The sequence below is a fragment of the Ursus arctos genome, unplaced genomic scaffold (genome assembly GCF_023065955.2).
Source record: "Ursus arctos isolate Adak ecotype North America unplaced genomic scaffold, UrsArc2.0 scaffold_28, whole genome shotgun sequence".
In the NCBI taxonomy this organism is placed as follows: Eukaryota; Metazoa; Chordata; class Mammalia; order Carnivora; family Ursidae; genus Ursus; species Ursus arctos.
The window spans coordinates 18,080,448-18,096,166 of NW_026622963.1; the positions used below are offsets into that span (position 1 = coordinate 18,080,448).

Below are 15,719 nucleotides of genomic sequence, written 5' to 3' on the forward strand. Positions count from 1 at the left end.
GCTTGGACCCACCCTTCTGAGCCACCCTGGCTAGCTCTTCTTTGAGACTTCCTCTTCTGGAGCTGTCCAGTGGGCTCTCCTGGTGGGCACATGGCTCCCACACCTGGGTGGCATAGCGGACAGAGTGTGTGCAGGTAAAGGATGGGTTGTGGGCCCATGAGCGAGCAGAGCCAGGCAAGGCCACAGGGTGAGAGAGTGGCCTGTGAGGTCCTCCTGGGAGCAGTGGGAGGACAGGTCTGTGTGTCCCCCAGAGCCCCTTTCCTCAGCTGTGTTTGTGACAATACCTGAGAGGACTTACAACCGCTCGTCCAGGGGGTGGCACGGAAGAAACCCTCAACCAGCCTGATTTCCCTCCCCCACTTCTTCTGGGAATTCTGTAGGATTTATGTTCCAGGCTAAGTGTCTCTTTCTCTCTGAAAAGTCTCCCAGCCCCTGAGGCAGTTGGCACAAAGCATCATGGCTTCTCCTGGACTCAGGGTCACGATGATTGGCAGGTATTGGTTTTCCTGCTTGTCTCCTGTTTCAGGCCACAGTGTACACGAGGCAAAGACCGGTCCGCTTTACTTCTGCCCCACTGCCTGCAACTCCTGGTAAAGTGGGTGCTCATCAGAGGTTTGCTGGGTGAATGGTCAGCAGAGATTTCTTTAAGGAAATGGGGCTCGGAAGGACCCTGGCTTGTGAAGGGTCGGGGGCATTCAGATAAGAAGGGGGGAGGGAACCAGATGACAAAAATACAACAAAATCTAGGTGGGCGTTGGAGGCGAGAGAAGGAGCGGAAAGCCCGGGGTCTGGGTAGTGCAGAGAGAGCGCCTGCGCATGGTGAGCCATTCACACGCCTCCCTGGGTCCACCTTGGAGTCTATCAGGCAGCCACTGGCCCGCTGCCAGCCTTGGCTACCCTGCTGGACGATTGCTACCCACTTCATGCCTGCTGTTTCTTAGCAGCCAAACCTGGGGCACAGTGGGCTTTCTTTCATCTTTAGCCCCCTATGTGCCTGCATTTTTTTCCTTAGAATAACATCCCTTATAGTTGTGAGCCCTTCAGGTCCCTAGAGCATTTTCAGAGGCCTGTCCCGGTAGTCTTCACCAGGAGCTTTGCAACCATCGGAGCCCCGTGGTAACGGATGAAGCAGGGTTGAAATGGCTTCCCAGGACTGCACGCCAGCAGGGGACTTGGCTGGTACCAATCCCAGGTCATCCCAGACGCTTTTCCAGTGGACTCTGCAACAGAGTAGAGACGGGACAAAGGAGGAGAATGCAGCAGGAGCAGTGTCTTTATGCTTTAATGTGGGAGTTATTCTAGGCTCCCACCTAGAAGCTTCCAAACATGTGGCGTGTCCTCAGTTTCCACGCACACTCCCAGGCCCTCTGTCCACAGTCAGGGTGCATGGTGAAAGGCACTGCCAGCTTTATCATGATGATGTCTGCAATCTAGCCACATTCCAGCTTTTGGAACCCAAGATACAGGACTACAGTGGCTATTTTATTTTAGAAATTATTGTTCTCCTAGGGCAGTAGTTCCCACAAAGCATTGGTTCCACCCTTTGTTTTGGCTGATAGCTTTTCCCCTCTCTTCATTGTGTTTCTGATCTGTATTGTTTTTCAGTCACTAGAAATTTTCTTGCATTTCCCTCTAGAGGAACTTGCATTTTGAAAAGCACTTCGGCCTACCAGACCTTTACATCTTTTATTATGGACAGATTTTGCACTTACAGTATCTTATGGTACAAAAAGAAAATCTCCCCTTTATTTACAGAAGTTGTCACAGACTTTTCCTGAGTGTAAATTTCCTGAAAGTTTAGCCAGGACGTGCTGCAAGTTTTGATTCCGTTAGAGGACCGGAAACAAGACTGCATACCAGCAGGCCTGAGGCCCCTGTGCTTTTTTTGTGACTTCTTGAGTGACAGACTACTTGATGATCAGTATGTGAATTAAAACTCATTTTAAGAGAAAATTTCTCTTAAAGCTCTCAGGAAGACCAAGAAATAAAACCACCCATCATCTGCCTATCCCAGCATACTTGGTGATTGTGAATAATTCTGCAAATCTCTGTTCGAGTCCCTGCTTTCAGTTCTTGTGGGTATATACCCAGTAATGGAATTGCTGGATCGTGTGGTAATTCTATGTTTAATTTTTTGAGGAACCGCTATGTTGTTTTCCTTAGAAGCCATTTTACATTCCCACCAGCAATGCATAGGGTTCTAATTCTTGTATATCCCCACCAACACGTGTGATTTAATTTTTTTTTAATAATAGCCATTCTAGTGTGTGTGAAGGGTATCTCATTATGGTTTTGATTTGCATTTCTGCAATGGTTAGTGATGTAGAACATCTTTCCATGTGCATATTAACCGTTTGTATGTCTTCTTTTGAGAAATGGCTCTTCAGGTCCTTTGCCCATTTTCGAATTGGGCTGTTTGGGTATTATGTTGAATTGTAGGAGCTCTTTATATATTCTGGATATTAATCCCTTATCAGATATATGATTTGTAAATATTTCCTCCCATTCTGTGGGTTGCCTTTTTCTGTGAATGGTGTCTTTTGATGCACAGGAGTTTTTAACTTTGATGAAATCCAATTATTTTGTTGCTTGAGCTTTGATCCCCAAGAAATCATTGCCAAATCCAACATTATCCTAATTTTCTTTTAAGAGTTTTATAGTTTCAGCCCTCACTTGTAGGCCTTTGGTCCATTTCAAGTTAATTTTTATATATGGTGTTAGGTAAGGACCCAACTTCATTCTTTTTCATGTGGATAGCCAGTTTTCCCAACACTATTTGTTGAAAAAGATTGTCCTTCCCTCGTTGAATAGTCTTGGTGCTCTTGTTGAAAGTTATTTGACCATAGATATGAGGATTTATTTCTGGACTCTCCATTCTATCCCAGATAGAATCCTCATATGCTGTCTTTACATGCATACCACACTGCTTCAATTCCTGTAGCTTTGCAGTAAGTGTTGAAATCAGGAACTATTTCACCGCCAACTTCGCTCTTCTTTATCAAGATTGTTTTGACTATGGATTCCATTCTTTTGCATTTAATCTCTTCCCATTTCCATTTAAGAATTCAGAAAACGTATTATCCACGAAACCATTTTGAAAGAGCTACTCAAAAACTCCCTGTAGTAAAATAAAAAATTAATTAAATAAAAGATAAACAAAAGATATGTAAATTATCTGTGATTAATTAACAGTGAAACACAATCACATGTTGTAATTATTAACAATGTAGCGGTGAAGCGTAAGACGATTGTTAAGAAATCTCTAAGAAACTAGAAGCATGAAAATTAAAAGCAATTCAGAGTCTTTTAGGTGATTTTAACCAAATATAACAGGTAGCAAAGGAAGGGAAGGGAATTACATTGAACAAATGGTCTTATCCTGTTTGGAAATTAGAGGTTGTGTCTGTTCATCAATTCTCAAGATAAAAAAAAAAAAAATTGATACACCTATGTGTGTAACAAATTTAAGAGAAACACTAGAAGGAAAGGTAAGATATATAACTTCTAAAAAATATATTACAGGAAAAATAGGACCAATCAAGTCAGCTGAAGACAGTAAAGAAAATAACACCATAAAATTTGAAAAGTTCTAAAACAGATGATGGGGAAAGATCCAAATACACCAGTCATCTCCCTACCCTACTCTTAACACTACTCAAAAAATAAAAATGGAACAGGTTAAACTCCCCAATTAAAGGGCAGATATTGGAGTGAAGGACTGAAATTGAGTAAAGGATTAAATTTTATTTGTTTATAAGATATCAGATAAGACACAGCTGAAAAAAAAATGGCCTAAAGAGGTAAAAAAAAAAACGGCATAGGCAAAACTATTACAAGCAATGGTACAAGAAGAATGAGGAGCAACAAGACAAGTAGCAGAGTGGAATTCAAGGGGGGAAGGTATACACAAAACCAAAATATATTTAGTAAAAGGTAGAAACCACCAAAAAGAGAGAGTGATCGCATCCTCTTTGAAATGTTGAAGACTTCAAAAATGAAGACGTGTGATTTCTCCATCTGGGTGGGAGCTAATAAAGGGGAAGTCAGCCAGGGGTCTGGAGCCCCCAGATACTTAGGAACTATGGGTACAGGACATACCATCTCTCAGGGCACACCATAGACATTCCACAGACACAGGCAGGATCCTCAGACTTCACCCAGATCCTGTAGGAAAGCAGGGTCTCTGTACCCTATGTGGTATAGTCTGTGTAGAGTGCACAGATGTGACCCAGTTCCCTCCCCTCACCTGGGAAGTCATAGGCCTCCTAGCTTAAGAGCATCTTAGGGTTCCGATGCCTACAAGAAAACTCCACATTGCATATAAGTGAGTGGATCTCAGGAGTCAAGATGCTGCAGAGTGAGGTGTACCCACCTGGACTGTGGTGTGGTCCACAGGGCCCTATCCATTCACAGTGCTGTTCATGACACCCTGCCCTCTGTATGGAGCACAGTGCACCCTGCCAGGACCAAGATGTGGTCATCGTCATGACTGCCTAGATCCCCCATGGTCCAGGCCGTGATTATGAACAGCTTCCTAACTTCAAGATTCCTCATGGACCACACCACCTGAGTCTCATGGAATGTCAGGAGCCAGGCTTTGGTTTGTGAGTCCCTCTGGGAAGTACTGCACACCCTTCTGGAACATCAGCATAGCACATGAGTGTCTCATGTGTTCTAACCCACAGTTACTTCTCACCCACCGGGGAGACTTTTCCCATTTATCCTGACCTACCTCCAGAGGCCTGCATTTATTTCAAAATTAAAAAGTGGGATGGTGTGTTAAGAAGGGAGATTCAGGCATGTGGGGTTCACTATCAAGACCATTTCAAGTTCATATTGAATATTTAAAGTGACTTTTAAATTTGAAATATTTACATTTAACTTTTAAAATATAAAAAATACATTCTTAAAACTTAAATTCTAAATTCTCACTTTTAGTGAAATATGAACATTATTTTTTTATATTTGTTGTCCTTTTTCCAGAGTTCCCAGGGGCTGCAGTCTCACACCTTCTACTGGGGCAACAATGGGCCATCTCCAGCAGGGACGGTGCGGCTTTGCCCTAGATGCCTGACTGCCACACACCTCCAGAGAATCACGGTGTCTGAAAAGTAAGTCCCATGTTCATGGGGCCCCTAGCGACTGTGCGGAGTGGTACGTGCAGTCAACACCTCTAGCAACAGACCTTGTACTGGTCCTTGGAGCACATTGCCTGGAAATCAGATCTAAAGCCAGGGATAGTATTATTTATTCCCTGAAATCCATTGAGAAAGAATTATGAAATGAGTTTTGTATTGCATTTGAATTTGCATTTAGAATGATAAACATTATTCTCAGGAAAAAAAGTGCTGTAGTGAACAACAGAAGTGATTTGATTTATACTAGTACAGAATTTACAGGGTAACTCTGTTGCCCTCTGTCGCTATCGTGATTGATCTGTAAAGTATTTTAAGAGTAATCTAAGCAAAAGTAGTCTTATCACCTTCACAGATTTTCCTTTGTAATGTTTCCTCTTAGTTCTTGTCCCCAAATGCAGTTTTTATCTAGTTGATTAATAGCATAACAATTCTTTTGCCTTATGACTCTTGGAACAAACATTTATTTTATGTCTGCTTTTCATTTTGATAAATTTCACATCTGTTAAAAAATGGAAAGTGAACACTCATATAGTCTTCACTCAGATTTACCAGTTGTTTACCCACAACGACAAACACACACACATATACACACATGGACTATGTACTCGTGTGTGTTATGTGTGTGTGTTTAGTGTTTCTCTCTGAAGCATTTGAAAGTAAGTTACAGACATCATGACATACTTTGGGAAATATCTCCTACATCCATAGGCTTTCTTCTTCAAGAAGGTAGCACCATTACCACTGGAGAATTTAATATTGATAAAGTAATCTTATCCAACCTATACTTCCTATTCAAATACCTCTGGTTGTCCCCAAAATATCCTTCATAGCTGTTTTCCCCTAACTAGCGTTCAGCTAAGTATCCTGCCCTGAATTGGTTAAGTCTTTTTAAATCTGAAGCAGAATACACCTGTTGCTTTTATCTTTTGTGATTTTGACATTTTTGAAGAACCTAAGCCATTTGTTTGCAGGAGAGTCTCACAGTCTGGATTTGTCTGGCTGTGTCTTCATGCTTAGGTTCAGGCACACGTCTTGTGTGTTTACACCACATCCGTGCGTTCAGCATGTCAGTGTGACCTGGTGTTGGTGAGGACAAGCTTTGTTCACCTGGCTCAGGTGGTTTCTGCCAGAGCTCTCCTTTATGAAGTTACTGTTGTTTTATTTTATTTTATTTTACTTTATTGATAATGTTGTTTGAATCTTCTATTATTATTATTATTATTATTATTATTATTATGTTATGTTATGTTAGTCACCATATAGTACATCCTTAGTTTTGGATGTAGTGTTCCATGATTTATTATTTGCGTATAACACCCAGTGCTCCATGCAATACGTGCCCTCCTTACTACCCATCACCAGGCTAGCCCATTCCCCCATCCCTCTTCCCTCTGAAACCTTCAGTTTGCTTCCTGGAGTCCATAGTCTCTCATGGTTCATCTCCCCCTCTGATTTCCCCCCCTTCATTTTTCCCTTCCTTCTCCTAATGTCCTCCCTGCTATTCCTTATGTTTCACATATAAGTGAAACCATATTATTCCTTGTAATTAATAGGTAATCAGTGGGGTGAACTTTGAGATCATCAGAATATTCTCTTGTTTAGCTCATTTTCACCCATTTTAGCATCCACCAAGGTTGTATTATGATTTTTAACTAATCAGTTCATCAGCACCACGGTCTTCCTTCCTTATCGAATGGTTTCATTATTTTTTCATTTTTCCATGGTTGTGAGCTGCCACACAAGGGAGTATATCGAAGCAGTCAAGAGAAGGACTCTGAAATTAGACCGTCTGGATGCGTGTCTAGTATGCATTCCGTCTCTAACACACTCACTGGGTGACCTTGAGCAAATATTTCATCTCATAAACCCTCAGTGTCCTTATGATTAAAATTAGGAGACAACGAGTAACCACTGCTCTGTTGTCTGGTAGGAATGGAGCCCACGGTCGGCCTCACTAAGTATTAGCTATTAATTATTATCAGCGACAGGAGGACAGGCTGAGTCCCTCCGGATGCTGCTTCACTCCTGAGATCTTCTGTAATCCCTGAAAGCCGAATAAGACCTTTGGCAAAAAAATGCTGATAAACCTGAACGACGGGGCAGAGGTTCCCCAGGATGTGAGTGGTCATATTTTTAAGTACCTAAAGCTAGAAGGTTGCATTGAGAAGCAACATCGTCACAGCAGGAAGCATGCGTCAGTGAACAGCATCCTAACGGCGTCCACTCCGCCATTCTGGTTATTTCTAACACTCTTCCTTGCTTTGCTCCTTCTCCTTGCTAGGCCTAGATCTCCCTAGTCTGCTGACAGTTTTGCCTTTCAGTCACTAGCAACTGATTGTTTGAAGATGATTAGGTTTCCTTCTGTTTACATCAGGTCATTGTGGCTTTATTTGAGTTCCATTGCCTTGGAATCTTTGAGAATCTTTTGAAAATTCCAAGAAAATAGCTTGTGAATATACAAGTTAGTTTTTGAGCTTCGCATGGGCATGAATTAGGCTGAGTCTCAAAAAAAAAAAAAAAAGAAGAAGAAGAAGAAGAAGAGATTGCCCTTGGAGAACATTTTTAGCTAGAGTATCTGAGAAATGCTTCCTCTGAAAATGCTACTTGCCTAGATTTCTCCCCACCACTTTGGAAAGCAAATGAGGGCTGGTTTTCATAAAGAAGGGCTGCTGGCAGCATGCATGCTGCATCCAGCGTGTTTCCTGGCTTATGGCTTGCAATGCCGAACTTGAGGGATGCCCTGTGGTGTCACCCATTTTCCTGCTTGCTGGGTGATGCCAACTCAGCCAGCCTGAGGTTAGCTGGGGCAGAGAATGGGCCCTGCAGACCCGAGGTAACACCTCTGCCCGGGCAGCAACCCAAGTCCCCCAGAAGGCTCACCACCTCTCCTTCTGTTTTCCTCCCTTTAGCCATTTGCATGCCTATCTCTGTGTCCCCTTGATGAGCTCCTCAGGGAAGGGACAGTGGTGCAGGCACAACATAATAGCCTACAGGTTGAGAGAAGCACAGTTAAAAATCAAATCTGCAGTTCTGCATAATCACAGAGGAAATCACTTGGGTGTCTTTCAAATATGTGGGTGGAAATATCAGGGCTGCCTTTTTTTCTGTTTTTCAAGTGAATTCTGTGAAATTCTGTCCACTTGGAAACCTGAGTGATCTGGTCTTAAATGAGTAGCATACTCCTAACCTGTGTGCTTGAGACTGACATGGAAACATCTTGAAGCCAAGGGGAAAAGCCCCCTGTAGAGAACCCCTCCCAAGGCTTCAGGTCCTGGGCCTTACTGGGGGGAGGACCTCCTTGCTGGCCCTGGGTCGGTCCATGAGTCTCTGTCTTCATGTTCACTCTACTTACTTGTTCCTGGGGGCTCCTGCAGCTATTGCCCTGAGGGCCACACCAAGTCCTACCTGGGTTCCAGGAGCTCATGTTTTTCTGTGGCAGGTGTGATCGTGGCACTATGTCTTTCCATGTCATGCCCACACACAGTGAGCTGTAACCTCCCCAGGAAGGATGGAATGTGGGTCCTGGAGCAGCCCTGGGGCTAGGTGGCACACCCAGGCCATGAAAAGGACAACAGAACTCAGGGCTTGATATCTGCCTGGGAAACCAGGTTCTGTTGATCAGTGTCAAATGTGGAGCAAAAGTGTGGGTGTGCTGGGTGAGACAGGTTTGTCCATCCATCTATGTGAAGCCTTACCCCGTGGTCTCTCTGGTTCCGGGGTCTGGGATCCGGTGCTCACTCCCTGCTTTCTAGCTCGGTGGCCATAGTTTCCCATCTGCCCAATGGGGGCAGCAGTCCCTGTGGGGTAGGCCTCCCGGGGCAGATTTGGGATGGTGTTTCCCTTGGTGCAGGGACTGAGTGTTGAAGGGCACCTCCCTCTTCTACCCTCATTCTTCTGTTGGTTCATCTAGCAGCACTCAGCACTCTGGGATTCCACAGAGAAGACCCATTCCTGACCCTCAGGGTCCACACTCACAGTCGTCGTGGCAGAAGGGAGCTGCATAGAGCAAATGCCAAAGCTCATAAGGCCCGTGTGGGGGGCCCCTCTCAATGTCTTAATGTTTTCTTTGAACTGCTTTAAATGGAAACACATTTAAATCCACACTTACTCCTTGAGCAGAGGGAGCTGCAGGGAGGAGGGTGAGCAGCGGTCTCAGCCTGGCGCCACTGCAGCCACTCCTCTCCCGGGGATGGAGCTAAGGTTTCCTGTCCACTGGGGCTGCCAGGGATGTGCCGATGTGGTTTCCAGCCATAGGGCACGAGCCCAACTCCTAGTTACACCAAGGCCAGGCTGGGGGCTAAGTGTGGATCGGCTCTGTAAACCTCAGTTTCCTCATCTCTGAAACAGGGGTGGTGATGGTGGTGCCCTCCACACAGGGCTCAGGTGAGAACAGAGTTAAGTCATGAGAAGTACCCAGAACTGTGACACCTGATAAGAATGCTAGAAATCATGGTTGTGAGTATGAGGGCCTAGGCGGATGCATAGCCCACAGCGAGCAGTGACTTTCAGCTCCCTTTTCCCTGTCCTGGCACACACTTTGGCTCAGTTATTATGAACAATTGCATTGTGAAATAGCATAGTGCTACTCTGGAGGTCATTTTGTGGTAGGTGGGGCTGTATCCCCTGGGTCAAGCCTTGAAAGCTGTGATTTATTATTTTTGGTCTGTTTGTCATGGTTTTCTTGTGTGCCCGAATTAAAGCTTGTTGTGCCCAACAAAGGCCCTTGAGACTCCCTGAGAAATGAGACTGACCTTGGAGCCCATGGCCCTGTGCCACTGGCTGGATCTTATCTCCCAGCTGGGTGACAGGGCTGGTTAGCGCCTGCCCCACCTGAGCGTCCTCCTGTGCCATCCTTCCTTGGCCCTCAGACCCCCTCCTGGCCTGTCAGTCAGACCAGAGGCTGTTACCTTGGGGCCCAGGATTGCTCCAGAAACTGTGGGAGCTTGCTGCCTGTGCTTGTAAGCCTTTCTTCTGGTACTCACAGATAGGTCTGCATGTGACCCAGGTGGTCTCTCAGCTAGTCTTCACATCCTGTGATTGTGGGTGCACATCTGAGTACACATCTAACATATTGCATCATAAATTTAAATAGACACAAAGATGTCATTTCTAGCATATTGTAAATAATGACATTTAAAACAGCACAGGTGTGTCACTTTTTTAAGATTTTATTTATTTATTTATTTATTTATTTATTTATTTATTTATTTGACAGAGAAGGAGAGAGCGAGCAAGCACAAGCAGGGGAAATAGCAGAGGGAGAGGGAGAAGCAGACTTCCCGCTGAGCAGGGAGCCCAACGTGGGGCTCCATCTCAGGACCCTGGGACCACCTCCTGAGCCGAAGGCAGACGCTTAACCAACTGAGCCACCCAGGTGCCCCGATATGTCACTTTTTTATTGAAGTATAGTTGACATATAATATATTAGTTTCAATTGTATTACACAGCGATTCAACAATTCTATACATTACACAGTGCTCACCATGATAAGTATAGTTACCATCTGTCACCATATAATGTTATTGCAATTAAATATGATTAAGTATATTACCTATGCTATGCTTTTCATTCAAATCTATCCTTTTTTAAAAAATATACACAGTCGGGGCGCCTGGGTGGCTCAGTCAGTTAACCATCTGCCTTCAGCTCAGGTCATGATCTCGGGGTCCTGGCATGGAGCCCTATGTTGGGCCCTCTGCTCAGCAGAGAGTCTGCTTCTCCCTTTACCCCTCCCCCCCACTCGTGCTCACTCTCTCTCTCCTCTCTCTCAAATAAATAAATAAATAAAATCTTTAAAAATAAATATACAAAAATAAAAATATACACAGTCAAATATAAAGACCACCCATTCAAAATACAGGATACTTGGGTTCTTCCTTCACTTTGAAAGTTTATATCATTTTTTCCTCCTTGAATTCATATAGAAATAGGAATAGGAATTCCACATCCCCCACAAAACTTTATTATAATTTTCTTCTAGAAAGACATTCACTTAAAAAATAATGAAAGACATTCACTGATTATTCTGTCACCTGTTTTTTTGCGTATTTGTTTGTGTATGTTTGTTACACAGACCTATATATATATATATATATACACATATGTATGTTAAAATATTCCATGTAGCTTGTTATCGATACTATTTATAGTATTAATATACAAATGATCAAAACAACGTAATTAAATACAAAATAAAATATACCAGAGAAGAGTCTCTTAATGAGATGGTTGACAGAGGCTCCTGGGGGGACCTGGTGTGAGGACTTACTGGCTGTCCCTTTGTGTGGCATCTGGAGGTTTCCACTCCAGAGAGATGTAGGGTGTGTGAAAGAAGAACCTGTGGGGCAGACATCTTACCCATGGATGAATTTTAGGATCGATTATATATGGACTTGAGAATTTGAAAGTTGATTGTTTGAAATATCCCACACTTATGTCCCCTTGAAAAAGCTTAATGTGCCCCAGGAGTGCCCAAGCTCAGGTTAAGAGCCACAGTCCAGGCTTCCCTGCTCACTCAGATCTAGATCCAGTCTCTCTGCCAAGGTCAGATGCCGTGTCATCACTATCCTTACCTCTGAATCCCTTCCGTGAGACCTGAACCTCCCCTACCCCTCCTGCAGCTTCCTTTCAAACCATAGAATCTTCTAGAATGCAGTTGTGTCCTTTGTGTCTTTGTGGCCTTCCAAGAATCTGTGTGGACTGAGTCTCCCACAAGAGTTCAGAGAGAGCATTTTGGTTTTGATACTTTGTATAGTATGCCATAATCTGGATCTTTCTTTCCTGGGGTCAACATATTTCTCCATGTTGGCTGTACCTTCACGGGTAGCATTTCTGTATGTGGCTTTTTCTGTAGACCCATGGCAGTGTGTGTACCTCAGGGTGGGCCCATTGGCATCACCAATCAGGAAACCCTGGTAACCAGAACTCTACATCAGGGCCTCCTCCTCAAAACCTGGGTGCCGAGCCGTAGGAAAGAGGCACAGTCCCAGTGAGACAGAATGAAAATCAGTTCTTAAGGGACTTACGTGCTCAGGGGCAGTTCTTGAATCTTCTGTAACCATAGAGGCCTGCTATCCACATGCATATTGTGCCACCATAAACATGTGCATGTGGACGGGCCAGTTAAGATAATGCCAGGGGAGCAGTTGCTATAGGGATCATCTTCCAGTGCTTTGCTGAATTCCTTCTGTACCTTGTAGGCATTCCTAGAGCATGCAAAGCCCAATTCTCACACTAAATCATTTGTTAGCATATATAAAACTTAATTTTACTCATTGATAAGGGAACCAGCCAGAAGATAAATGGTCTGGCTCCTAGTACATTTGAGTAACTAGAATTTATAAAGTCAATTGGAAAAGAAATAATGAAATAAGAGACTAAGTTAAGTTCTCTAGAGGGCAATAATACCTTATTTGGGGTTAACATTTTAACTGAGGGCAATAAAAATCAAAATAAGCTATCAATTTCTGCAAGTTAGCCTCTAATTTTACAGAGCTATAGACCCTCTGCCTCTTTATAAGTTGTTAATTATTGGTTAAGTAGTTGTGACGATTCTCAAGAGTTTCAGAATAGGATCAAACAGGCTTATAATAATTCTGTTTTAGCAGGGTATCAAAAATTCAAGCAATCACCATTTTGCCTTTTTTTTCAAGTTTAGAATAAATTTTTCTATAACAATTATCTTTAAAAAAAAAAAAAGATGTCTGACAAATTATCTTAAGATGCTGCCTTCTGGTTTGCACAATGAATTTGAGTCCTCAGGTAGATGCTGCAAGGGCATCTGTGATAGGCACCTTCCGACAAGGCTCCCAATCATTCCTGCCTCCTGACAGGCTCATTCTTGTGTTGTCCCCTGTCCTTGTGTGAGGACTGGACCTTGTGAATTGTACCCAGTAAAGAATACAACAGACATGACGGGCTGCCACTTCCAGGATCAGGATACAAAAGACTGGAAGTTCCCTCATGCACACACTCTCTCTGATTGTTCTCGTGCCCTTGCTCTGATGAAGCGAGCTGTCATTTTGCAGTCTGACCAATGGAAAATCCCCCGTAGCAAGAAATTGATGCTCAGTTCATTGACCCTCAAGAAATGAATCTGCCAACAACCGCATGAGTGAACTTGGAAGGAGATCCTTCCCTGATTGAGCCTTCATGCAAGACTGCAGCCTCAGCCAACATTTTGGTTACAACTTATGAGAGATGGAGTCAGATAACCCAGTTAGGCACACCCTGATACCTAACCATTGAAACTGACAAAATAATTACACTGTGTTAAGTCACTAAGTTTTGGACTAATTTGTTTCATAGCAATAGCTAATTGATACAACATCTATGAAATATATAATGTTGATTGTACATGGAGATGTGCTTCTCAACTGAGCTCTCCTTCATTTCTTTCTCTGCTTTTCCTCTTCCTTCTCCCTCTCCCCTATTCTTTAATAGTCTTTAAGATAATCTTCCTTTCAGGGAGCCTGGGTGACTCAGTAAGTTAAGTATCCAACTCTTGGTTTCAGCTCAGGTCATGATCTCATGAATTGTAGAATCAAGCCCCACATCAGGCTCCACGTTCATCAGGGAGTCTGCTTAAAGATTCTCTCTCTCTGCCCCTCCCCTCACTTATGCTCACTTGCTCTCACGCTCTCTCTCAAAAATAAATGAATAAATCTTTTTAAAAAAGATAATCTTCCTTTCTTGATTCCTGTTCCATGTTGGTTCCCCTTTTCTGGCAGCTGGATTACATCCTTGACAGTTGATTAGAGGGGGTCTGAATTCAGAGGTAGCTTATTTGTGGGGACAGTGTGCAGTTCAGAAAAAAATACTCCCTTCGTGACCAATGGCAAAAGATTTTTTTTGTTGTTGAAAATCAATTGCTTCAGACTTGCTGTGACTGTTTCCTCCAGAGCTGCAATGCTTCTCATTTAGTCTTGAGCCAATGCTTAGTGTTTGAGGGAAATTGGATTCAGCACTTTTTCCTCAGGGGAGTGTGGACATATATATTTTCTGCTTTAAAAGGCATTTTCTTTCTGGGCTCAAACAGCTGATCCTGTAAACTTGAACTTCGTATTCATCTGTTTCAGTATAGAAACAACTTTTTTTTAAATTATAAGTTATTTTAATATGAAACAAAAATTACCAAAAGCAAATTTTTGAAAGAGTGGCACTTCAGGGGATTTTATTAGGTTTCCAAAGTTATTAGTTTAAGAACATATTGGCAAAGAAGTAAATAGATAATAACAATCATAATCGTACCGAAGCTTTTTTGTTGCTCCTTATGAGCCCAGCACAGTGTTACATAACCACCACCACAACCACATAAAATAGGAACTGCTATCCTTGTTTCAAAGGTGAAGCAGTGAGAACTAGGGAGCAGAAATACGTTGTCCTAGTTTTGTTTGAACACTGGTGCAGATTTGTATCTTAAGGCAGGTGTTTCTAGTGACTAAAGTTTAAAACCCAGGTAACTCAAGACAAACAATTAGTAGATTAACGCTTAGAGTCACAAAGTTGCCAGATAATTATGGAAAGCTGGAAATGTTCTTCAAAATCCATTTATCTCAATGTTATCTACTTAAAGTTTTCAGTCATTTAGGATAATGTCATCCATAGGGATTTTTTCTTTTTTCTTTCGTTTATTTGTCTAGATACACTAGCTGGCCCTATTTGAAAAGATAGACATTTAGATAAAACACACTGAATTGGACCAGTCGCTAGCAAGTATAGATAGTCAATGAATATGGGCCTATAAAAAATAAATAAAAATAGTAAAATGAAACTCCAAAAGCTGAAATTGTCCTGTACTTATGAAATTTAAATAATTTTTAATAGAAAAAGCTATGGCATCTGCTCCCTTTGTTTCACTTACCATAAGTATGCTGAAAACTTCCAAGTATAAATGTGTGGCCTATTGTACTTCTCTCCAAAAGTCTCTTAGACAGCTTTTCCACCTCACCCCTTTACACACAGACATACACTCCTGAATGCATGAACAGGTTCACATGGACACATATACATGCACACATACAAGCACGTACATATACACACTAGTAAATGGACACAAATAACATGTATATGTGGCTTATGATCCATTTAAATATTATGTGTTATGTAGACTCAGCTTCTTTGTTCTTCCTTTCTTTCCTTCTTCTTTTTCTTTTCTTTCTTTCTTTTTTTTTTTTTTTGGCATATTGATGTCCATTTTTTCAGCACCATTTGTTGAAAAGTTGGTATTTTCTGCATTGGGTTGCTTTTGTACCCTTGTGAAAAAGCTGTTATCCATTTTGCATTCCACTGATCTATGTGTCTAACCTTTGTCCATTGCCTACTATCTTCACCAGTGTAGACTTATAATGCATTTTAAATTAGATAGTGTGACTCCTCAAACATTGTCTTCTTTTTCAGAATTGTTTTGGCCAATCTAGCTCCTTTATCTTTCCATATAATTTTTAGAAATGGCTTGCCCATGTCTACAAAGAATCCTGCTGGAAAGTTGTTGGGATTGCATTGAATTCGTAGATCAATGTGACAATGATTGACATATTAACTGTACTGTATCTTACAACCCATGCAAACAGTACATCTTAC

At 42.4% G+C, this 15,719-nt stretch overlaps 1 protein-coding gene across 1 annotated transcript in view; it reads left to right on the plus strand.

The window, feature by feature from the left end:
• Nucleotides 1-15,719, plus strand: part of OTUD7A (OTU deubiquitinase 7A) — a 373,519-nt gene that overhangs the window by 169,226 nt on the left and 188,574 nt on the right. The window contains exon 2 of the mRNA XM_048221216.2: nt 4,984-5,111. The gene's annotated coding sequence lies outside the window, so the exon portion shown is untranslated. The remainder of the gene's footprint in view (nt 1-4,983; nt 5,112-15,719) is intronic.